At 39.2% G+C, this 26,378-nt stretch overlaps 1 protein-coding gene across 1 annotated transcript in view; it reads right to left on the reverse strand.

Annotated features, from left to right (window-relative positions):
- LOC122803896 (coiled-coil domain-containing protein 175-like) overlaps positions 1–26,378 on the reverse strand; it is a 306,823-nt gene that overhangs the window by 153,212 nt on the left and 127,233 nt on the right. The window lies entirely within an intron of this gene.

The raw sequence follows: 26,378 nt of genomic DNA on the forward strand, positions 1-26,378 counted from the left end.
CACAAGATAGGTGGCCAACTGGCTCACTGACAGAACCCACACATTGAAAGTAGCCGACTCCAAATCCAGCTTCAAACCAGTGACAAGTGGAGTACTACAGGGCTCAGTCCTGGTCCTCTCCTGTTTGGCATCTACTTCTCAGAAGTCCAAGCTAATACAGCAGGTCTTTGGCTAACGAAGTTTGCAGACGACTGCAAACTAGGTGCCATAACAGAATCACCTACTGATGTGGACATTCTACAAAGGGGCTTCACTGAGACTGATGCTTGGTGTCAAAGTCATGGTCTCAAGCTCAATGCCAAGAAGTGCATTGTCATCCCCTTTGGGAAAAACACTGTACCCATGAACTACCACATAGGCGGTAGTTTACTAAACACCGAAAGTGTGATAAGAGACCTTGGGACACAGATGGACAGTAGTCTCTCCTTGGATAATCACATCGCCACAGTAGTCAGGAAATCCTTCTACATGGCACACCTCATCACAAAGGGGTTCACCTCCAGAAAAAATGAGGTCATTGTTCCTCTCTACTCATCCCTCATCAGACCCATTATAGAGTACAACGCCCCATTTGCATGTACCTCACAAGACATCTACAACAACTAGAAAGGCCACAGAAACACCTCACTAAGAGGATTATCGGCCTCAAACAGATGCCATATGGAGACAGTCTCAAAAAAACTCCAGTTCTACTCCATCGCTCATCGCCTACTCAGAGGCGACCTTGTGCCTAACATACAAAGCCAAGTCAAACCCAGATCTGTTGGACATGCTACACTTAAACAAACCCCAATCCCTCCGAGCCACACACTCCAGGGAGCTAAATCTTGCCACCACAATAAACAGAACATGCTGGAGGAATAGATTCCTGTCCCAGAGACTTCCCATGCTCTGGAACAGACTACCCATTCATGACAAGCCAAGCTCCATATTAGCCCTCTAAGAAAAATCTCGACAATTGGATGGGAAATAGGAAATTCACCCTGGGGATCACTTCTGTAGTTATGCTAGATAGGGACACAGGAAAATAAGTTTCTTGGGTGGCGAAAGCCAGGGAACTTTTTTGGCCAGACGTATACAGGCCCCAGGGCCGATAGCCTAGTACCTACCTATGAACCTATGAAAATACAGTAAGAAATCTGGGATGTGAAACTGTCTTGAAAGCCTTGGAGTGATCTAGAAAGATAGTGGATACAAAGTTGCCATTGTTCTGTTGGTGATTTACAATGTTAGTAAAGCTAACAAGGGCTGTAGTAGTACTTTGGTTGGGGCTAAAACCATGTTGTGTGTTTGCCAGGAGATTAATATTTAGAAGAATGTAAAAGAAATTTAGGAATGTAAAAGAGAAGCAAGCTTGTCAGATAAAGAATCCTTCTAGGCCACAGAAGCCTGAGAAGTCTTAGCAAGAGGAGCTTGTCTACCAAACTTCCTGCCTTTAGTGGCCCGAAGAGGCTGCCTGCGAACAAAAGCAGACCTAGTAGGATAGTTTCACTGGCACTTAGGGATAGGGGACACAAAAATATATTTAAGGTCCTGCAAAGCTTTACCTTTTTCTTGAAGAGACTTTAACATAGCAGCAGCAGCAGTCCCAAACAGATTTTTATTACCCAAAACAGCATCCAGCAACTTGGCCTTAATCTCTTCAGGTAATGATTGCAGATGAAGCCAAAAGTAATGCCTTATGACAGACCAAAGGCAGCAGCTGTGGAAGAGGCATCAGCAGCATCATAGATGCACTTGATAGGGAGATGAGCCACCTGAGAGACAGAATCCAAAATTGACAGAACAAAAGACTTTCTTTCAGAATCAGGGAGATCAGAAATAAAATGACAAGCCTGGGAAATCAAGGCCAGAACATATCTGGTTATGTGGTTCTGGTAACTGAGCGCCATAAAGGCCAAAGTGGAAGCAGTAGAGACCTCCTTTCCAATCCTCTCCATGGCCCTACTATCTTCATCCAAAGGCAGAAGCTTCATAGAGGGCAGAAGCTTAAAAGGCTTGTCAGAGGAGACTGACACCACAGCTGGATCAGCAGGACACAAATAGGAATTGACAATCCTCAGGAATGTTATAAAACCTGTCGGGTTTCTTTCGAGCAGAGGGCTGAGAATTAAAAGTCTTGGAGGGAGCTATAAAGGTGTCTAACAAAGCAGTCAACAGAGGAGGTACTGAAGAAGGTTTAGGAGTGTTCACTTGAAGCAACTCATAATACCTCTTCGGGATATCAGACACCTGAGAAGAATCACACAAAATATTCCAACATTCTGGCTACTCTGTCCCCAAAAGGCAACTCCTCCAAAGGAGACTCAGGGCTAATGAACTCCACTTCATCAGAGCCATAAGCTAAAGGAGAAAGTATCTGGGCAGAGTAAGACAAGGACCTTTCATCAGATTCCGAATCCTCATCTGTGGAATCAGGTTCCCTAGGCCTTTTGGAAAGAGGTGAAGTCCAAGGAGGAGTAGGCAGAGAAACCCCTTGGGGAGGTTTCAGGGCCATTAAGGCATTAAAGAGGCCCTGAATAAACTCTTGCTATTCCCTTTGAGGGTCCTTAGGATGGACAGAAGAATGTTTAGTCTTCTGTTTTTTATTGGTAGGGATGTCAGCCATAACAAACACCTGAGGTTCCAAACCTTGATGGGATTCAATAAAAATTCCTGGAACCTCTTACTAGACCAGAATCTGTGGAATCCCTCTACAGCCCTCTGAGATAATCAACTGCACTTCCCCCTCAATGTCCAGAACAGATGCCTACATAGCCTCAGAGGACATGCAGAAGGAAGGATCCATGCCGATTTCTGAGGGGGTCACAGCATAGGAATACCAAGTTGACACCCAATGGCCACCAGAACTATCACCCAATCTGGAGGTCTAACAGGAAAAAACCTATGAGGCAGCCAAATGGAACCAAATATAGAAAAAACAAGTCCAAAATGAAAAAAAAGGTCCAAAATGTCTCTGCATTAAAATGTAGTTTTAATATAAAAAATGATAAAGTAACAAGGCTTTCAAGTCACATAGACCCATTCTCAATGTCTAAAAGAATGAATAAAAGTAATGAATAGTATCTATAGTTATCTTATAAAGCCAGCCTATCAAAAAATAACTTTTCTGTCACATGATATAATGACTTAATTGATTAAAAGATTTAAAGTGCTAAAGTGTACTCCATTCATAAAACAACTAAACGTTATGTATATACAATGTACACAGTACTACACTGCAGTACTACATAAAATAATATTATAATAAACTAATTAAAATACAAAAAACACAACACAGCCTGAATACTTTAATATTATTTAATATTTCTTAAAATAGGTTTTATACTATTCATAGTGTTAAGACCTGGTGGTGTGTCAGTCCTAAAATAGGTTATCCATTTATACTCTGCAAGTTTAGTTCTGTTAAATATATCTCCCCCTCTTTTTCCTACACAGAGCTTTTATAGGATTCTAAATTTAAATGTATGCTCATTATTCAGTTATACAGCAGGTTTATACAGAGCATTTGTATCGATTTTCCTATAAATCTCAGAAATATCTGCTGCTATTCTATCTTTAAGTTTCTGATTAGTTTTGCCTATATAAATACAAGTTACATTTTACACAGTTAGCAAGATAGATAACATTTTCAGTGCTACATGTAGCAAAAACTGTAAATGTAAATTTCTGACCTGTTATAGGGTATGAAATGTTATCTTTCTAAGTTAATATATTTACATAAGACACAATTATGACAGGGGGTAGTGATCTTTTTGCTAACTACAGGACTTACCAACTTTCTAGTACAGGCTAAATCCTTATAACAAAGATACTGTATGAAATTTCTTTGTGTATATATATATATATATATATATATATATATATATATATATATATATATATATATATATATATATAATTGTGGTTTATCACCAACCAATGTTTTACCATCATTACAGAGCTGAGGACAGCCCAGTTCCTTCATATTATACCCATAACTTGGGAGGTCCGTCAATTATGTTTGGTAATATAACCTACAGACCTATTCCTTTCATTCCTGTTTTTTCTAAATTTACAATCATTTCCATAAAGATAGAGTTTACCCAAACCAAGTAATTATAGGATAACCGAGTACATATTATCTTCTACTAGCTGTCTCATGTAGCCTCTAGAATAAAAGTCAGTAGACATGCTGTTAATTTCATCTAGGAAACCATCTTCTAAAGTATTAAGCCTACTTGCTCTTATAATTGGCTCTTAACCACATTTTTGTAAGTGTGTTTGGGATGTATACTGTTAGCATGGACATACCTAGTAGTTTGCATATGTTTTCTATATATTGATGTGTTAAAAAAGCCATCTACATATGTAATATTTATATCTAAAAAGTTAATGCTGATATTAAAATAATTTAATTCAAAATCCAAAAAATTAGTAGTCTTCCACAAGTCATTTACAAATACCTCGATGGTATCTAAGTCTCCAATCCAAATAAAAAAAGATACTGTCCACAAAATGTTTATAAAAAAAACTAAATTGTTATTCTAAAATTATATACCCTGGTTATTATTATACATATTTTAGTTCTTCCCACCTAACAAGTACCAAATTAGCATAAATGTTGGCTACGGGGGTGCCCATTGCAACTCCCAGTAGCTGATGAAAGAATTTGTGATTAAATAAGAAAACATTTTGTTCAGAACAATGACAAAATGGAATAAATCAGTTCTATCTTGGAAACTGAATATTAGTTGTGAGCGCACAGAAATTCTCTAATATACTGAAGTCCTATCTCATTTGAAATAACTGTAAACAGGGATTTTATGTCTATTGTAACCAATCTTATCTAACACCTGTCCTTGTGACCAAATATGCAAAGCTTTCCAAAAATCATTAGTTTCTTCAATATAGCTGTTACTATGTAGTAATAAAACATGCAGCTGATTTTCTAACTATTTAGACAAGACAGTAAGCACCCACTGACTACCAGAGAATATGGGTCTCATAGGAGGTATGTACTAAAAGTGCTTCATTCATAGTTTTGAGTGTAGGTTACTTTAAATTGTCTTTTTAAAGTATTTGTAGCAGCAAAATATCTTTGTTAAGCAGTACTGGTGTGCAAAGCCCCAGAACGATAGTTGATCGCAGTGCCAAATTAGCTTCCCGCAGCTCTGTATGTTTCTTGCTCCTTAGTTAATGTTTGAAGTGGTTTCTTATCTGCTGCTCACAACTACTTTTTATTTTTATTTTATTTTTATTTTACATTTGTTTACCGGGCTAGTCCAACTGGATATATGTCCATTTTCAGCAGAGGGCCGGGGAGAAATGCTCCACATTAAAGTTAATACAAACAAGTCATTACATAAAAAAAGCAAGTAGTTAGTAAGAATACAAACAGAAATAAGGTTCAATCTAAAATATACTAGTAGAAAATTTATACTAGGAAGGACATTTACTTTTATTTACAGTATAAGAATAGGGGAGTTATACTTTAGTAAAACATTCACGAAGAGTATAAATTGCATAAGCAAGTAAAAACCATGCAACCATACAACGTTCTAAATTAATTTGTATCAGAGGTTAATTAACAAAGGTGTTTTTGAGATAGTCTTCTGAAGGGAGTGAGTGAACAGAGGTAAGAGAGGGTGTATAAGATTAGTCGGGATTGATGCATGGGCATAGCCAGAGTGTTTTTAGGTGTTGCTTGAGCTTTTGTTTAAAGAGGAAGGGTGATGATGTAATAGTTAGAGTGGTAGGTAGTAGATTCCAGTATTTACCTATGGTGTTGGAGAATAGAGAATCACCTGTAATGTTATTGGACTTAGTTAGCTTCACAAGAAGTTTATTAGAAGAGCGTAGTGAATTTAGATTAGAATAGGGAGAAATAAGGTCAGAAAGTATAGGGGTGTGTTTTGGTTGGTGAAATATCCTGTGAACAAAGGTAAGTTGGGAGAGTAGTAGTGTATTTTTCAGTTCTAGTCAGTTTAGTTGTAGTAGATTCTGGCAGTGATGAGTTCTAAATGGGTTTCCAGTAGCAAATCTGGCAATGCTATTGTATGCATTTGCTAGTTTAGTAAGGTTATTTTTCTTTAAGTTATCTGAAAATAGGATGATAGTGCGATACACCAAAATACCTTCGGAACCACCAATGAGCGCTGTACTTCCAGTAAACACCACGTAAAATGTTTCAACAATGATGTTTAATCCACATAACGCCTGAACACAAAATACCAAGCAATAACAGACAAACACAACTTCCCAGTGCTGTAGTTGTGCAAAATGTGATGGTCACGTACAAATCCTACTGAGCACCGGAGGACAAACAAAAAAGACGCCGAAAACAGTTTAGCACTTTCAACCATAAAATACTGGTCTACTTCAGAACTGAAAATGTCTACAAACTACCAGTTTAAATAAATTCTTTGGCGCAAAAAATGTGAGCCGCCTTAAAGGCACAACACCAAAAAAGTATATCCCCTATAAGGTACACATTGAATAATACGTTAAATTATAATACGTTAAATTATAATACCCACTTGTTTTGCATCTCCGTAACATCTGCTTTTTGATACAATACTTTATGATATAAATACAGGATTAAGACCTATAATCAACTCATTATAAAAATAATGTACAATATAACAATATAAATATAAAATGCAAAATGAAAGGAATATGTACCTAATTGTATCATTTAGTACATATCAATAAACAAAACCCCTTGCTATAACAAATCAAGATTAATAATTCCCATAGTATACTGACTAATCAGTAGATGTACTAACTCTTTGAGTGTACAATTCATAATACTGACCAACCACAATATACAGTAAATTTAAACTATATATATTTTAAAAATCTTAATTAATAAGCATATATGCTTATAAAAATGTTATTTATGAATATGAGTGCAAGTGTAAATCTAAAATATTGCGGTCCCAACTGAGTGTAATCATAATTTGAAAAGTTACAACAAAACTACAATTTGTTTGAAAGGGTTATATATTAACAAATATATAAGATACTCATAAATATACTCAAAAATATATTCAAAAATATACTCATGAATATACCACTCTAGTAATTTGATGTAAGTGGACTGATACTAGAAAGGAAGTATGTGTAAGCAAGTTAATTCGACTTCAATAAAACTTGTGTACCTAGTGTTCCACAGAACATGCTGATACTAAATGTAAATTGATATAAATAATAATATGAATAATTAATATAAAAAATATTTAAGAATTATTAACATAAAAATTTATTGGATAAAAAAGTTTTTTTGTATATAAAAAAAGTTTTTTGTATAAAAAAATATTTTGTGTGAGTTAATTTTTCTTTTTCTTAGTAGTACTGAACAATGAAAATTCAGAATTGTCAACCAACATTCAGTGCATACTAGAATAAATTAAAATTAATTAAGAATTACATGTAATATATATGCCATTGTTTTAAAAACAGTTAAAAATTATTTAAACCATTATTTTATGAGTGAGAAAACAATTTATACATTGAATATGTTAAAAATATTATACATAGCCATAACCTAAAACGTGTTTCATAAATAACTGTATTGTGTTACAAATTTTTAATTTTTAAGAGAAGTGGAGTTGATGGTGTATGAACGAATAAATTCTAATATATATGCTTGGATATTGATCATCATGTTTGAGACCATAATACTTAATAGCACTAACACAATTAATTAAACCTCATAATCAATGTCTGGAAATTGATAGATAAACTATAATAATAAGCTTTTTGTTGATATACTGTCATTTAGTCCCGGTGGACTGGTGGCGTCCAAATATAGTTGCCACCATGCTTCCCTAAATGCAAGTAATTCTCTAGAGTCACCACCCCTGGGATTACTGATAATTTCTTCCAATATTGCAAATTTAAATGTGTGTTCTATTCCACATGAAGCAACATGCCTATACAAAGCGTTAGTAGTGTCCCTCGTCCTAATACTGTATAGATGATTGTATATACGTTTTTTCAGACTACGTTCAGTCCTCCCCACATAAAATGCCTCACATATGTCACATTTCACTAAATAAATAACTTGTTTAGTATTACAATTTCCTTTTTTACATGTGATTGAGCTTTTGTGTCCATTGTGGAGTAAAATTTTTTTGTCACAATACATAAATTTGCAATAATTGCAAAAACCACACTTTCTACTACCTGTATTGGAACTATTTTTCCTATTATCATCTGTGTGGTGCTCTAGTAATTTTTTCATATTATGCCCCATCCTATATACAAATTTCAGTTTTGTACCCAATATGTTAACCAAATACTGGTCACTACTAATCAAATACCAAAATTTCAAAATTATTTGCTTAATTTTGTCAGTCCCAACATTGTAGGGTATAATACAAGCCCTTTGATAACTAGGATCCACTCCCCCATTGTTGATATTAGGAACATTTTGAATGTCTCCTGAACCCAATAATGGTTTGTACTTGGTACCCCACTGATCTACTATTTGTGACATAACCTCATCCATCATATGTTCAGGGTACCCTCTTTGGGAAAAAAACCCTTTGATTTGTGATAGTTCATTTTTCATATCTTCTAACTCCGATACCATTCTCGCGGCTCTAATACATTGTCCTTTGAAGACGTTATATTTGACTTTGGGGGGATGACAACTAGTATAATCCAAATAATTGTTGGAAAAAGTGGTTTTCCTAAAGATTTTGGAACTCACTTTCCCATTTTCATGTGTTACTAGAGTATCTAGGTATGGTAAACATGTTTTGACTATGGCATACGTGAACTTCAAATAATCACTACTATTGTTAATAAAATCAACAAAAGCAAGTAGTTCATCTTCACTTCCTTGCCATAACAAGTATAAATCATCCAAAAATCTGGAATAATAAATAACCTTAGAAAAATATTGACTCTTAAATAACACCTTGTCCTCCCAATTAAGCATAACTAGATTGGCATAAATGGGGGCGCAAGCTGCCCCCATCGCTACCCCTCTAGTTTGCCTAAATAACTCACCTTCAAAAAATATAAAGTTATTGTCTAAGACCAGAGACATCATTTCAGATATTAGACATATAGTATCCCATTCTAAATCAGTGTGTCTCGTCAAACTATTGGTGAAAGCCTCTAGACCTTCATTTTTAGGAATACATGAAAACAGGTCAATCACAGCTATAGTAATTACATATATAGGGCTAGTGTTCTCTATATAAGAAACTGGATACATAGAGAGGAAGCACCACAAATCCTTCACCATATGTGGAATGAGGGTATAAATGTTTTTCAAAATTGTATCTATTAACTTCCCCATTTTGAAAGACTTCGAATAACTTCCCGAAACTATGGGTCTCAAAGGGGGGTCATTGGTATCTTTGTGGGTCTTAGGAATGCCTACCATTGTGGCTAACTTAGGATGTTCTACTTTGATAAAATTGTATATCTCATTAGTAATTCAGTACTGCAGTATTCAGTAAAGCAGTACTGGTGTGCAAAGCCCCAGAACGATAGTTGATCGCAGTGCCAAATTAGCTTCCCGCAGCTCTGTATGTTTCTAGCTCCTTAGTTAATGTTTGAAGTGGTTTCTTATCTGCTGCTCACAACTACTTTTTATTTTTATTTTATTTTTATTTTACATTTGTTTACCGGGCTAGTCCAACTAGATACATGTCCATTTTCAGCAGAGGCCCGGGGAGAAATGCTCCACATTAAAGTTAATACAAACAAGTCATTACATAAAAAAGGCAAGTAGTTAGTAAGAATACAAACAGAAATAAGGTTCAATCTAAAATATACTTGTAGAAAATTTATACTAGGAAGGACATTTACTTTTATTTACAGTATAAGAATAGGGGAGTTATACTTTAGTAAAACATTCATGAAGAGTATAAATTGCATAAGCAAGTAAAAACCATGCAACCATACAACGTTCTAAATTAATTTGTATCAGAGGTTAATTAACAAAGGTGTTTTTGAGATAGTCTTCTGAAGGGAGTGAGTGAACAGAGGTAAGAGAGGGTGTATAAGATTAGTCGGGATTGATGCATGGGCATAGCCAGAGTGTTTTTAGGTGTTGCTTGAGCTTTTGTTTAAAGAGGAAGGGTGATGATGTAATAGTTAGAGTGGTAGGTAGTAGATTCCAGTATTTACCTATGGTGTTGGAGAATAGAGAATCACCTGTAATGTTATTGGACTTAGTTAGCTTCACAAGAAGTTTATTAGAAGAGCGTAGTGAATTTAGATTAGAATAGGGAGAAATAAGGTCAGAAAGTATAGGGGTGTGTTTTGGTTGGTGAAATATCCTGTGAACAAAGGTAAGTTGGGAGAGTAGTAGTGTATTTTTCAGTTCTAGTCAGTTTAGTTGTAGTAGATTCTGGCAGTGATGAGTTCTAAATGGGTTTCCAGTAGCAAATCTGGCAATGCTATTGTATGCATTTGCTAGTTTAGTAAGGTTATTTTTCTTTAAGTTAGTGTATATGGGTGAGGCATAAAGAAGAGTAGAAGTAAGATGAGAGTGAGCGAGTGTAATTTTGGCCTGTGGAGTTAGAAAGGTTATAATTCTATATAAGGAGCCAAGTTTTCTGTTTACGGTTTTAATAGTATTATTAATGTGGTTATCAAAGGTGAGGTTATTGTCAATTATAATACCTAACAGTTCAGTGGTAGAGTCGGGGACTATATGTGCACCATTATTGGAAGTAATAGTGAAGTCTAAGAGGGGGGACTTACTATTAGGTCTAAAAAGCAGGAGTTTGGTTTTATTGGCATTCAAAAGTAGGCAGCGTTTCAAAAACCATGCCTCAACTGTGCTAAATATGTTCTGTGTTAGGGTTTGTAGTTCAGAGGAGGTATTTGCAGAGCATATGAGTGTTGAGTCGTCTGCATATTGAATACATGTAGCTTGAGGTATTGCTACATGTAAGTCATTTATGAATAAAGAGAAAAGGAGAGGACCTAGGATGGAACCTTGTGGTACTCCAAGAGAGACTGGCAAAAAGGATGAAAGTGTATTTTCCCAGAGAACAGCCTGTTGCCTGTTACTAAGGTAGGAAGTAAACCATTGAACAGCTTTGGTATCTAGAGAGAGAGATTCAAGGGTTTTTAAGAGCATATGGTGGTTTACCATGTCAAAGGCTTTTGACAGGTCTATGAAGAGTGCAGATGATAGGATACTATTATTGCGGTTTCTATTGATACACTCGGTAAAGGATAGGAGAGCTGTGGTAGTGCTATGAAATGGCCTAAAGCCATGTTGGCAGTTTGCTAGTAAGTTATATTGAGTTAAGTGGTGCATTAGCTGATGATGAATACATTTCTCCATAATTTTTGCTAAGGGTGATAGGAGTGCTATAGGTCTGTAGTTAGAATACTCGTTTGAGCTGCTTCCTTTATTGTAATGGGATTATGTGGGAAATTTTCCAGATAGCAGGGATGGTTCCTTCATTGATGGTTCTGTTTATAAGGAGAGATATAGGATAAGCTACTGCTTCTGCTGCTTTTTGTAGGTATTCAGATTTTAACTGATCTGCAGATGGGGTACAGGGTTTGAGTTTTTGGATAAGTTTTAGGATATAGGAAGTAGAGATAGGTTGTAGTTGAAATATGGGGAGATTAGTAGGTATACAGGTGGGGGGGTAAGATTTGTCTATAGTAAGTTGACTTGCTAATGAATTACTGGTGTCTGTGAAAAAAGAATTAAAGGCATTGGCAGTTTGGTATGAGGTATTCATTTCGGCCCCTGAGGGGGAAGGTGTACTAGAGTGGCCTGGGTGTAGGAGTGAGTTTAAGGTTGACCAGAACCTTTTGGGGTTGTTATGATGAGTTTGCTGTAGTTTACAGTGATAGTTCTTTTTATCTATAAAAACAGCTTTTTTTGTGTTATTTCTTAACTGTCTAAAGGTTTGATGGTCTGAAATAGTTTTTGTAGTTCTCCATTTAGCCCAAGATTTATTCCTAAGTAGTATTTTATGTCTTGTCTCTTTGGACAGCCAGGGGGCAGGTTTAGATTTAACTCTGACAGATCGTTTTGGAGCATGTTGGTCAAGGATTGATAGGAATTTGGAATTGAAGTAATTGATAGCATCTTCAAGGGTTAGGGTTTTTAGAAGATTCCAGTTACAGACTTTTAGTTCATTTTGGAATAGTAATGGGTTAAAGTGTTTATTACTGCGTGAGACCCTGTAGGTAGGGGTGTAATTAATGTCACTTTTTTGTCTTGTGATGTAAGTTAAGGAATGATCACTTACATCATCAGGCAAAGTTCCTACTGTATATGTTTGTTGCAGTTTGTTAGTAAGAATCTAGTCTAAAATACTTTCTTTGTTATTGGGTTTATTGATTCTTGTGGGATTATTGATTGTCTGAGTAAAGCCATGAAGATTTATATGAGATGAAGGATTATTTGTGTTGACAGTGGACCAATCACAATTAAAGTCACCTAAAATGATAGTTTCTTGCGGGTAAGAAGAAGATATACAACTAAGGATGTTCTCAATTTTAGTGTAATTGTTGCCAGGAGGTAGGTAGATACAGATGATATATATTGATTTATTAGGGTTTAGTTGTAGTTTAGAAATGAGGACTTCAGTTTTATCATCATTTAATGGGTTGGTAGGTTGTGAGGAGATTTTTAGTTTATTTTTAAACAGAAGTGCTACTCCTCCACCCTTACGTTTTAAGTGGTCAATTCTAAAAATGTTATATCCAGGGGGAAGTATTGCATTGTTTTTAGTACCAGGTTTCAGCCATGTTTCAGTAAGACAGAGAATGTCAAAGGAGTGAGTATCCAACAGGGCATGGAGATGGGCAATCTTATTATTAATACTTCGGATATTGAGATGTCCAATGAGTAAGGCATTAGGAACAGTGGTTAGTGTAGGTGGGATAGAATGTGTGATATTATAAGTTATGTCAGTAGAGTTATTAGTTGGTCCTGGGTTAGGGTGGATGTCACCATCACTAAGGATTGGTATTTTTAGTTCTAGTGATGGTTTGCATGAAAAGTTGGTTAGGTATTTTAGCCTCCTTATGTTTGGATTGTTGAAGTTAATGTGTGTATGTCTATGGTATTTGGGTAGTAAGTAGTTGGGGGTGCTTATAATGTTTGCATGAGTAAAAGTATAACTAGGATTTTGGAAGGCTGTTTGTCTGTAGCAGGTAGTAAAGTGGAAGTAATTAGTTCTTTCATAAGAGGTAAGGACATAGCTGAAGGTTAAGCACAGAGAGCATATGTATGCGAATATTAGTTTAGTTAGTATAGTTTTAGATATGAGAGACATATTGCTAAGAAGAGTTTTAAGTCCTAGGAGGTAGTTAGTATGTAGAAAGCAAGTTAAAATATAGGGTAGGTAATAGTTTTCCTGAGTAGAGTAGATAAGAGCATAAGGGGAAAGGTAGATGTTAGGAGAAAGGAAAATGATAGAGTAAAAAATAGGAGGGATGGGTGGGGTTATAGTAATTTAGAGAGAGATAATAGATAAGGTAGTTAAGGAGGGATGAGAAGGAGTTATATTAATAAGTAGTTACAGGGGATAGGATGGCTCAGGGAGGAGGTGTGGTTAGGGAAGTATAAGTGTAAGGACACTGGGGGTGGGTAGGATATGGGGGTAGGGTAGGGGAGTGTAGCGGGGCAGAACCAATCAGTAGATTGTGTGGAGCCAATCAGACCTTCCAGAGAGCTTGTCTCCGAAGTATATCAGCAAATAAGGAGCACCTTATTGTGGAAGTTTTTTGAGAGTAAATTTAGGCAAACCAGTTTGCTTTAAAGGTAATAAAAACCAGTTTACTTATAATCTGTGAATCAGTGATTGCTATATTCACTTAATAGATAAAACTTGGTTACAAAAAATAAAGTTAGTTTAACAGAGATGAAGAACAAACCTCAGTAGAGTATAGAAAATAAGTCACTGTATTGTGCTGCCATCTAGTGGCGTAAGGGGGGAAAGACCTCAACTTTAGGTTAATCAGGAAAATATTCTAAATGGGAGATAAGACGGCCTAGGTAGGTTCCGCGAGTGTGCTGGCCCAGTTCCAACAGGTCTTAGCAAATGAAAGTAAAAATAAAAGGTACTAAAAGACACATACATCAAATCTTTAGGGCTATCAGGAATAGCCAAAGCTGGGAAATATATGGGGATGCTTCCAGGTGTTCACACTTTGTGACACTGCGTTGAGGCTTCAGAGAAGTAGGTTACTTGTGGGAAGTCATACAGCAGTGGGGGACAACCCGATTAGCAGTACTTGGCTTCCAGGCTAAAAAGAAGAAAAATAGGAAGGTTATACATATAGGTAGGAGGTACAGACAGGGAGAAGAGTGAGGCTGTGTAGTGGAGTGCAAGGGTAGATGTAAGGACAAGAGAGTAGCATATATAGCATGTAGTCAGAGTTACAGAACCCACAACAAAGCAGTATAATCACAAATGTTAGTTTAAGGATTAAACCACATTTTCATTTGGACCATTCATGATTAATACAGTCTACATCGCCTCAAAGTATTCACATGTACATAAGCGACAGTAATTAGAGTTACCTGTACTGAACCAGTTACATTTCTTTCTTATTTTAACCTTGTGTAATACGTAGAGGCGTAATTATCTCCCTCCTTCAAAAAATAACTAACACAGTCACATGGACGTTTTGAAACAGTTAGTGCTTGCAGTCGCTAGAACTTTCCGCCCAGCCTTAAGACGGTCACTAGGACTCTTTAACCAGTTTTGCTTACCGTATTTAAAACATTCCCACACAGTACTAACAATTTAGCGATAGAACAAGCAGCTATGACAAAACGCTTCTAAAAAATGTTCCCGCTTATAGAGACTAAATAAAAAATCCCACCCTACATAAGCGACATAGCATTATATTATAGATGGAATAGGTATATCAGACAGTACTCTCTAGGTCCCAGTAGTCGATGAAATAACCTTAGTTGGACCATAACCTTTAGAAGGGATGCAGCTTATATGACCAGGAGTAAGGCATAATGCAGTAAATTATAGCAAACATTACATATATACAGCAAGGAATCAAAGAGTAGCTGCTCTATGTATCATTAGCAAATTAAGGTACTTTCCAGATAAAAGAAATCAAGCAGTTGCATCATCCTATGCAATACAGTGTAGAGAGCAAACTAAATATCTATGTACAACACTACAATTCAGAGATTAACTAGCTTTTCCTTTCTGTCGTCTAGCAAACTGATGCACAATTCAGTTACAGCATATTAATAAAGGAATAGCGCAGTTTGAACAAATTATACACTGACATGTAATTTGAAAAAAAAAACAAGTAGGTACTTACGAGCAGCACACCATATGGGTGACCAAGGCACGCTTACACCAGGGAGATCAGATATTTAAATATGGCGCCACAAGAGCGGGCTAATACTTAACAGTTTGGGTGGATAGAGGGGGAGGAGAAATAACTATGCAATCCAATGGGGGAGGGGGAGCTAAGATGATAGACTATAACAGAGGAAGGTTCATACAACACGCAGAACCAATCAGTAGATTGTGTGGAGCCAATCAGACCTTCCAGAGAGCTTGTCTCCGAAGTATATCAGGCAAATAAGGAGCACCTTATTGTGGAAGTTTTTTGAGAGTAAATTTAGGCAAACCAGTTTGCTTTAAAGGTAATAAAAAACAGTTTACTTATAATCTGTGAATCAGTGACTGCTATATTCACTTAATAGATAAAACTTGGTTACAAAAAATAAAGTTAGTTTAACAGAGATGAAGAACAAACCTCAGTAGAGTATAGAAAATAAGTCACTGTATTGTGCTGCCATCTAGTGGCATAAGGGGGGAAAGACTTCAACTTTAGGTTAATCAGGAAAATATTCTAAATGGGAGATAAGACGGCCTAGGTAGGTTCCGAGAGTGTGCTGGCCCAGTTCCAACAGGTCTTAGCAAATGAAAGTAAAAATAAAAGGTACTAAAAGACACATACATCAAATCTTTAGGGCTATCAGCAATAGCCAAAGCTGGGAAATATATGGGGATGCTTCCAGGTGTTTACACTTTGTGACACTGCGTTGAGGCTTCAGAGAAGTAGGTTACTTGTGGGAAGTCATACAGCAGTGGGGGACAACCCAATTAGCAGTACTTGGCTTCCAGGATCAAATCTTTAGGGCTATCAGCAATAGCCAAAGCTGGGAAATATATGGGGATGCTTCTAGGTGTTCACACTTTGTGACACTGTGTTGAGGCTTCAGAGAAGTAGGTTTCTTGTGGGAAGTCATACAGCAGTGGGGGACAACCCGATTAGCAGTACTTGGCTTCCAGGATCAAATCTTTAGGGCTATCAGCAATAGCCAAAGCTGGGAAATATATGGGGATGCTTCCAGGTGTTCACAGTTTGTGACACTGCGTTGAGGCTTCAGAGAAGTAGGTTACTTGTGGGAAGTCATACAGCAGTGGGGGACAACCCGATTAGCAGTACTTGGCTTCCAGGATCAAATCTTTAGGGCTATCAGCAATAGCCAAAGCTGGGAAATATATGGGGATGCTTCCAGGTGTTCACACTTTGTGACACTGCGTTGAGGCTTCAGAGAAGTAGGTTACTTGTGGGAAGTCATACAGCAGTGGGGGACAACCCGATTAGCAGTACTTGGCTTCCAGGATCAAATCTTTAGGGCTATCAGCAATACTTAACTGTTGAGCTGAGTATCACTTCCTAGGCAAACTAGATACCTGGCCTGTTACAGGCAAAGCTACCTTGCAATCTATTCAGCTCCTGGGTCTTATCTCTTGCCTACCCACAGATTGTTTTTTGCAAGGGCTTCGTACAAGGTGGGCTCAGCCCACTTCAGTCATCTACCCTACCCCTATTCCCACCCACCCCTGACCTCATTTCCTTTATTCTCTACCCTTCCAGACCACAGCCCCTATAGTCCCACCCCTCTATCCACCTCCTCCAATCTCTCTTCTCCCTGCTACCCACCCTGCACCACCCTCACAACCACCTGTACCTTTACTCTTTTAGCCACATCCTAACTTGCACATACTCTAAACACAACCTACTACACTTTAAACAGCCAGTCTAATTTACTTTCATCTCCCTCTCACATACTGTCACTATCTCGCCTTCCTGAAAATCACCACGTATCACCACTGCCTCCTACTAGCACTGCTAACCACATCCACCTTACTATCCTATACAACCTCTCCTTTTATAATTGTCCCCTACAACTTAACTTCCTCTCTCCCACCTCTCCCTATCCACCTGTCTTCCCTCAACTCATTCATTCCTTCTTAACGCCACCACTCTACAATGTATCTAAAACCCTACCTCCAAACACACCACTAAGCTCATTTAAGCCACCCCACCCTAAAGGAAAAATCAAATACTTTCTATTTTGTATCCCTAAACCTCACCCAATTCCTACTCTCCTCTCCCTTTTACTCGCAGGTGACATACATCCCAACCCTGACCCAGGTCTACCCTCACCCTCTGATGTTACCCTCCTACAAACCACCACTCCTCACTCCCATAACCCTCAAAAACACATCTCCTTTTACTCCATCAACCTGAGAAGCCTAGTAAACAAAACTGCCAAATTCCATTCTTGGATCTCTCAGCACTCACCTGACATCATAACCCTTAGCGAGACTTGGCTTAAACCTCACATCCCAGATAAAGACATTCTTCCCCCAGCTATAACATCCTTAAACTACATTGATCCAAGCAAAAAAGGAGGTGGTGTTGCTATCTTATATACTGAAAACTTCACTCTAAGCCCTCATATCTCCCACCCCTCCAGATTCTCCTGCAGAACTTCTTTTGGCCAACTGTAAAATTAATCCCCACACCTCACTCAACATTGCTGCAATCTACATCCCACCTGGCAACAATATTACAGTATTAGAAAGTATTCTTTCTTCTATATCCAATGACCTCCACAATGAGACTATAATCATGGGTGATGTCAACATCTGTTGGTCAACACTCATCACCATATCCCCCTCCACCTCTATTAACTTACGTGGCTTCACCCAACTGCAAATACACCTACTTTTACCACTAAAACCACTACCCACTCTGCTATACTTGACTAGATACTAGTATCACATCACGAAAAATATCACTTTCCTGAAACCCTACCAGACACCCTCAGTGACCACTCCCCAACCAAAGTTCTCCATTTTTCTCCACACCTACTCAAATCCCACACAATCAGTCTATGCCACAAACTAAAAAACTTTGACCCTAATAAACTAAACTGTCAATTCTCTGCTATCAACTGGTCCTTTCTCAGCCAGTTACCCCTCGACGAAGCTATCACAGAATTTAATTACATATTCCTTAACATACTCAACTTCCTTGCTCCCACATGCAAAATCAGAATAAAATCCACCATATCCCCTTGGCTAACTCATTCCACCCACTCCCTAATGGCCTAGACGGGCACAAATTGGAAACTCTGGACCAGAACTAAACTGCCCCTTCACCTCCAACAATATAGACACCTTTGTAACCCTACTAAGAAAGCAATTAACAATGACAAGAGAAACTATTACTCTAATTCCCCCGAAACATACTTACACAACCCCAAAAAATTTTGGCATACAATTAATCAAATCCTTCATCCTGGTAACCCTTCCACTCCCCACCCAAGTCCTATGATTAGTCCCATCCAAGCTGCTGCTAACTTTAACTTCTACTTCATTGACTCCATTAACAAACTTATCAGCTGCCAAAACTCCAGCTCCACCCCACCCATCATCCCTCCTACTCAAACTAACACCTCCCCTTCTTTCTGCTTAAAAACTGTATTCACCAGATACATCAAATCTGTGCTCCTCAAGCTCAAACCTTGTACTCCCTCCAACTTGCTGCCAACTCCCTAGCCCTACCCATCTCTATTCTCATCAATCGATCTATTACTGAAGCTACTGTCCCAGCCATATGGAAGAAGTTCCACACTCTTCCCATCCATAAAGAAGGCAACTCCACCAAATTGTCCAACTATAGGCCCATAGCAATTCTATCAACCCTTTCTAAGATTTTGGAAAAATGTGTACACAATCAAATCCTACAATACCTTAGACAAGGAAACCCAATCACCCCCACCCAACATGGCTTCTGCCCTGGTCATAGTACCCCTACTGCTCTCATCTCCTTCAAAAACACCATCTCTCAACCTAGAGACCAGAATAAACTAGTTTCCTGTCTCTTTCCTGATCTCTGAAAGGCAGGCACTGTCTCCCACCCCTCCTCTTACTCAAACTCGCTCAATTAAACATATCCACTACCACAATCTCCTGGTTTACCAGTTACCTCAGCAATAATTTCCAATCTGTTAAATAGGGCTCAGCAACCTCCCCTGAACTCCTTATACAGATGGGTGTACCCCAAGGGTCAGTTCTGGGACCACTGCTATTTAACAGTTTTACAAATCAATTATTGACCTCTACCCCACGCTCATCAGTAGTACAATATGCTGATGACTCCACTGTCATCTCCACAGCTGATACCCTTCCCAAGCTCCACACTATAACACAGGACTTCTTCTTGACTATTGAAAACTGGCTCAACCAAAACCATATTATCTTAAATCCAAAGAAGACCAAGCTTTTACTCTTTGTACCAAAAACAATGACCTACCTAAAAACCATCCTTTTCCATAACCTCCCACAATAACACACCCATCTCAGTGGAAAACCAGAACAAACTCCTTGGGGTCATTATAAATGATCAGCTAAATTTTTCCTGCATGTTCTAAGTAACATAAAGAAAACCCATCAAAAACTTGGTCTCCTTTATAGAAACAAAAACTTTCTCTCCAGTACTGCTAAAATTGCTCTATCACATGTCTACCTACTACCAACCCTTCTCTACGGCTCCCAAATACTCACCAATTTACAGATCTCACTGATTTCTAAATTACAATCAACTTATAACAAAGTAGCAAACTTTGCTGCTGAACTACCATAATCCGCTCATCACTGTCTTGCAATCAAAAAGCTAAAATAGTTAGAATTCCCCCACAATCTACTCCTCCCTCAGCTTTACATAATACACTCTATTCTTTACCAGCCCACTTTCTGCCCCAGCCTTGCATCCATCATCTCCTCCAACACCCCAGCAAGAACACTCCGGAGCTCTGACCAACATATTTTATCCATTCACAAACCAAAGATCAACACAGGAAAAAACCTTTATAGCTGCTACCCAGCTGAAAACTGGAACAAACTACCACCTGATATCCAAAACATCAGACCCAAACTCCAATTCAGAAAGGCTGTAAAAAATCACTTGGGCAAAAATAAACTTTGTCAGTACTATCTCCCCCCTGACTGAACAATCTCTCTAGGCCACCCATCTCTCACCTTTCTCCTTACAGCAGTGTAACCCCAACCTTCCTCCTATCTCTCTCTCCTGTTCAAATCTGCAAGCCACCCTACCTCTCTATCCCCAACCTTCTATTATAAAATCATTTCATACTACCCCCTCTTCTCCCACTCTCAGCCAAATTAGCTTGTACTGATGTATAGCCTTTAACAGTAGAATGACTAAGCTTAGAAACCCATACTTACCCACCTCTTCATACACAATAACTTCTATTCATTTCCCTCCTAATTTTATCTTATTATCTTCTCTTTACTGTTGCACTATACCATAATACATGCTGATTTGTTCAAACTAATTACCATTCTTGTTAACCTTTTTGTATGTATGTACTTATATTTGTATGTATTGTATGTATTAACATAACTATTGTATGTTTGTATTAATTGTGGAGCTTTTCTTCCTGGGTCTCCACTGAAAAAGGGCTCTGTCCCAGCTGGACCAACCCGGTCAACAAATGTCAAATAAATAAATAAATAAATAAATAATACATAAATGTCCAGGTTCTTATGAATTTTTGGTAAACCACATATTGACTGAAATACCAGGTTTCCCACACTAGCCAGCAATATGTTTTAGACACGGAGAAAGGGTCTATGTGACTTAAAAGCTTTGTTACTTTATAATTTATTTATATTAAAACTATGTTTTTAATACAGAGATGTTTGTGACCTTTGTTTTTTTAAATTTTGGACCCACTTCTAGAGAGGCATCTGGGGGAGGCTGGACAGCCAAAGAATCTGTCGGAGATTTCTTGGCCTTCATCCTGCTTAACAGAAGTACCTCAGCATTAATAGATCCCACCATGCTACAGTGGGCTAAATATTTAAGCCTCTGGTTCTCAAGATACATGGCCAGGGAAGACAACCAGCTTCTAAGAGTCTTAGGCACAAATGTCTTAAAAGTACTACAGAAGATATGGTTGAGGGATGCACCCAAACAAAAATGACACTGTGATTATCCTTATGGAGAATCTGCCTCCCACACTGACATTTTCTTTTCTTGGATGACATTAAAGAATAGTTGTGTAAAATCTTGCCATAACCATAGATGCCCTTCTCTTCCATGTTGCAGTATTCATACTGTGGGATTTCCAGCCCTCAGGTAATCTGGCGTTGGCTCCTATACAAAAGCTTAAGCCGGGCTGCTGTAGGTGCATGGGACGTCACACGTAGGGCCTTAAACCAGGGACTATAAATGTGAAGTCTGCACACACAGACCTCAAAACTTGAAGCCCAGATAAGTGTGTATAAGCACAGGGAGAAGCAGAAGAGAAAATGTCCCTGCAGGGTTGAACAGAATAGCCTGTAGGGAGAGGATACATAGGTGAAGACCAAGCATCCATAAAAGGAGAAGGGGGTTTGCAGGGAGGAAAGGAATACTACAACATGGAAGAGAAGGACATCTATGGATATGGTAAGATTTTACACAATTATTCTATGTCCTTCTATTCCTATGTTGCAGTATTCATACTGTGGGAGAGTATCACAGCTTTAGGAAGAGTGATGGGCAGGGGCAAATGTAGAGGATTCTAAGAATCCCTGCAGGATTGCCCTGGCAAATCCTGCTCTGGCCCTGGAGATGTGGTCTAGCTTATGGTGCTTAATGAAAGTGTGAACTGTAGACCAAGTAGCAGCTTCCATGATGGAGGCTGTGTCCAGCCCTTTGAGAAAGGCTTTAGAGGTAGCCATTCCTCTAGTGGAATGAGCTCTAACCCCTGGGGCAATGGTTTGCCATGGTGAGAGTAGCAGAAGAGAATGGATTTCCTAATCCAAGAGGAAATGTTTTTTTGGAGACTGCCTTACCCAGAGCCCTGGGGTGGGAAGAAGATGAAGAGTTGATCAGACTTTCTGAAAGATTTAGTTTTGTCTAAGTAGAATCTTAGTTGTCTGTGTACATCCAGAGAATGAAGGATCCTCTCTACATTATTAACTGGAGAGGGAAAGAATGTCGGTAGACGAATGGACTGGTTAAGAGACAGTTCATGCAGCACTTTGGGCATGAAGGAAGGGTTAGTGCGCAACGTCACCCTGTCCTTCTGGAAGGTGGTGTAAGGGGGACATGCCATGAGGGCCTGCAGTTTAGACACTCTTCTCACGGAGGCGATGGCCACTAAGAGAATGGTATTCCATGTGCATATTTGCAGGGATGCTGAGCTTGCTGGCTCAAAAGGAGGTAGGGTTAGAGTTTCCAGTACGAGGTTGAGGTCCCATGGGTGAGGGATGGGTTTTCTTGGTGGTCTGATATGCAAGACCCCACTCAGGAAAAGTTTAACATCTAGTCTGGAGAGCAGAGGTGGCTGTAAAGGCAAGCAGGCTGAAATGGCAGAAAGGTGGACTTTGAGAGATGAATATGCTAGTCCTTCCTTAATGAGTTCACACACATAAGTAAGGATCAAAGAGGGGTCTGCTTGAAAAGGGTCCCTGTCTTTAAGCGCACATCAATTTGTGAATCTATGCCATTTGGACAAATATGGTTCCCTGGCCTCCCTCAGGACTGAGAGCATGTCTGCTGAGTATAGTTGTCTGAAAGGGATCAGAAGTTGATCACCCAAAGGGTCAGGTTCAATAAAGACAGCTGAGGGTGAATGAGAGATCCCTTTTGTTGGGTGAGTAGGTCCACCTTGTAGGGTAACCTGTGGTGATTGCCCTTGGCCAGGAAGTGAAGAAGGGGGGGACCATTATTGCCTTGGCCAATAGGAAGTCACCAGCAAGATTTTTGGCTGGTCCTTGTTGATCTTCAGCAGGACCTGGTGTATTAGAGGGAAGGGGGGAAAGGCATAAAGGAACATTCCCTTCCATGGAAAGCTGAAGGCATTCAATTCCATGCTAGTGGAGTGTGATCCCTGGAGCAACATTTGTTTGTCTGTTCTGGGTGGAGGCAAACAGATCCACTTGAGGTGTGCCCCACTGGTGGACAATGTCTAAGGAGGTCTCCCTGTGCAATATCCATTCATGCTGAGGGGAGGATGTTCTGGTGAGCAAGTCTGCTTGTTTGTTTTCCTGAGAGGGGATGTAAGAGGCCTGCAGTAAGAGGTTGTGTCTGGTAGCTATCTCCCAGATTTGTCCCTCCTTGCTTGTTGAGGTACCACATGACAGTCATGTTGTCTGTCACAATGTGTAGCAGGCTTGGCTGCAAGACTGGAAGGAAAGTTTTGAGAGCCAGTAATACTGCTGTCATTTCCCTGATGTTGGTGTGTTGCTTTTGAAGTGCAGGGTTCCAACGCTGTTGCACCCTGAAGCCCTTGAACTCTGCCCCCCTTGATCTGATGCATCTGTGTACATGGTCTGAGTGATGGGAGAAAGTTGAAGTGGGATGCCCTGGTTCTGGGAAACTTGGGTAATCCACCACTTTAGTTCTGTCTTTAGGCAGGGCAGGAGGGGAATAAGTTTGTCTAATGAATGTTGCCTTTGAGAGACCGTACGTTTTTTAAATACCATTGGAATTTTCTCATATGCATTCTGGTTAATGGGAGCATGGGAATGGTTGCTGCCATGAGATCTAGGACTTGCAGAAATTGTCTTGCTGAGAGATGGGATTTTGTAAGTAGGCCCTGAAAATGGCTGGAGAGAGAGTGCCCTCTGTCCAGTGGGAGAAAGGATCTCATCAAGTCTGTTCTTATCCTGCAGCCTAGGAAAACTCTGTCCTGCTGAGGAAGAAGTGAGGACTTCTGGAAGTTGATAGTCAAGCCCAAGTTGTGAAGGACAGTGAATTTGAGATGGTTTTGCAGGATGAATTCTGATTCTGCTAGAATAAGAATGTCATCTAGGTAAGGGTAGATTTACAGTCCCTTGGTTCTGCAATAGGCAGTGGCTGGGGCCAGGCACTTTGTAAATACTCTGGAAGCAGTAGGCAAGCCCAAGGGCAAGGCTGTAAACTGAAAGTGTGAAGAATGTCCAATGAAGCCTAGAAACCTCCTGTGGGAGTGTCTGATTGGGATGTGCAGGTAGGCATCGTTTAGATCCAGGGTGACCATGAAGGCTTGGGTCTATATTATTTCAGCAAACGCTTAAAATAGTGAACGCTGTTTAATCGACCCAATAAAGTCAAATTCCCTAAATCCCAAACACACAGAACAGCTATTTTTTTCCCAGGGAAAAAAATCACTGGGCCGTGTTCGGGACTTTGCCATTTCCTCCACTGTAGTGCAATCCAGGAGTTGTTATATTTAAGTAGGGGGGATGTGGTGGGCAAAGACCCCCACTTTATTTTGTGTTTGGATTTTTTTTTTAACGGATCAGTGATTTTTTTCCCTGGAAAAAAATTGCTCTTCCATGTGTTCGAGATTTAGGGATTTCGACTTTATTGGGTCGATTAAAAAGAAGTTATGTACTCACCAGAACGTTCCATCTGTGTAGGTAACTTCATTTGTCAGCAACCTGTGGGTGTCTGATCCGACCTGGATCCGAGCCGGCAGCTTTCCAAGCTAAAGATCCGAAGCCCCTAGCTCCTCCCCCTTACCCATACCACCCTACTACCTCCTTCCAGTCCTCAGATCGCATTTGCCCAATTATACAATGTCACCTAGACAAAACAACAACCTGAAACATCCTAACCTAATGAATACCAAAAGCTGAGATCATTCTAGGATTCAGAGAACCAGGTTAGGAGGAAGGAGGGGGGGGGGGTTGGTTGCTGACAAATGAAGTTACCTACTCAGATGGAACGTTATGGTGAGTACATGACTTTTTTATCTGAAGTAGTTAACTTCATTTGATCAGCAACCTGTGGAACAGAGTCCCCAGCTACCAAAAAACTTGGGAGGTCCTCAAGGAGGGATATTCCAGAGCACTGAAGAGCCAAAAGCTGCTCTTCCCCTGGATATTAAATCCAATGTATAATGAGAGATAAAGGTATGAGAGGAAGCCCAAGTAGCCGCAGAACAAATATCATCCAAGGGCACTCTTGACCAGAACGCAGCAGAAGTAGCCATAGAACGGGTAGAATGGGCATGAACCCCTAAGGGCTCAGGCAGACCAGATAGCTTGTATGTGAGCAAAATGCAGTGAGAAATCCATCTAGCTAGAGTCACCTTTGACACTGGCTTACCCAAGAAAGGCTTTGCAAAGGAAACAAAGAGCTGCTTTGACTTGCGAAAGGCAGCTGTTCTGTGTAGGTAAAATCGCAATTGTCTATGAACATCTAACAAATGAAGTATGTATTCCCCTTTATTCTGATAGTTAGGGAAGAAAACTGGTAGATTAATGGACTGATTGATGTCTGCCTCGGAAGCCACTTTAGGTAAGAAGGAAGGGTTAGTCCTGAGAGAGACTCTGTCCTTATGGAAAACAAGATATGGGGGTTTAGTACAAAGGGCCTGGAGTTCTGACACCCTTCTAGTTGAAGTAATAGCTATTAAGAAGGCAGTTTTCCAACATAAGAATTTTAAATCAACAGAAGCTGCAGGTTCAAAGGGTGGTCCAGTTAGAGCCTGAAGGACCAAAGTTAGGTCCCATGGGGGAACAGAGTTCCTAATAGGAGGTCTCAAAAGAAAGTTTCCTTTTAAGAAGGTCTTACAAATCTTAGTGGAAGCTAAAGAACTAAGATTGTCTCCAATATGAAAATGGGAAATGGCAGCCATTTGAACCTTTACAGTAGAAGAACAGGCCTCTTGCTGAAAAATATGAGATAGGAAATCAAGCACTGCTGGAATGGGAGCAGTGAAAGGATCCAAATTCTTATGCGAGGCCCAAATGGAAAACAGTTTCCATTTGCTGTTGTAAACCTTCCTGGTAGAAGGCTTATGTGCTGCTACCAGGATGGATCTAACTGCAGAAGAGATACCATGAGTTCTGGCAACTAATGGAACTGGATCAACCAAGCTGAGAGCTTGAGGTCATCCAGATTCGGAGTTTCTAATCCCAAATGATGAGAAATCAGACAAGGAGCAGTCTATGAGATAAGACCATAGGTACGGGAACCAGGTTTGACAAGGCCAGAATGGGGCTATGAGGATAATCTTGTTCCCCAACCGACGAGCTTTCTGTAAAAACTTTGTCATTAACGGAAGAGGAGGATAAGCATAAAGAAGACCGTATGGCCATGCATGAACT

Source organism: Protopterus annectens, chromosome 6.part0, assembly GCF_019279795.1.
Source record: "Protopterus annectens isolate FY-2018-M chromosome 6.part0, PAN1.0, whole genome shotgun sequence".
Taxonomy (NCBI): Eukaryota; Metazoa; Chordata; order Ceratodontiformes; family Protopteridae; genus Protopterus; species Protopterus annectens.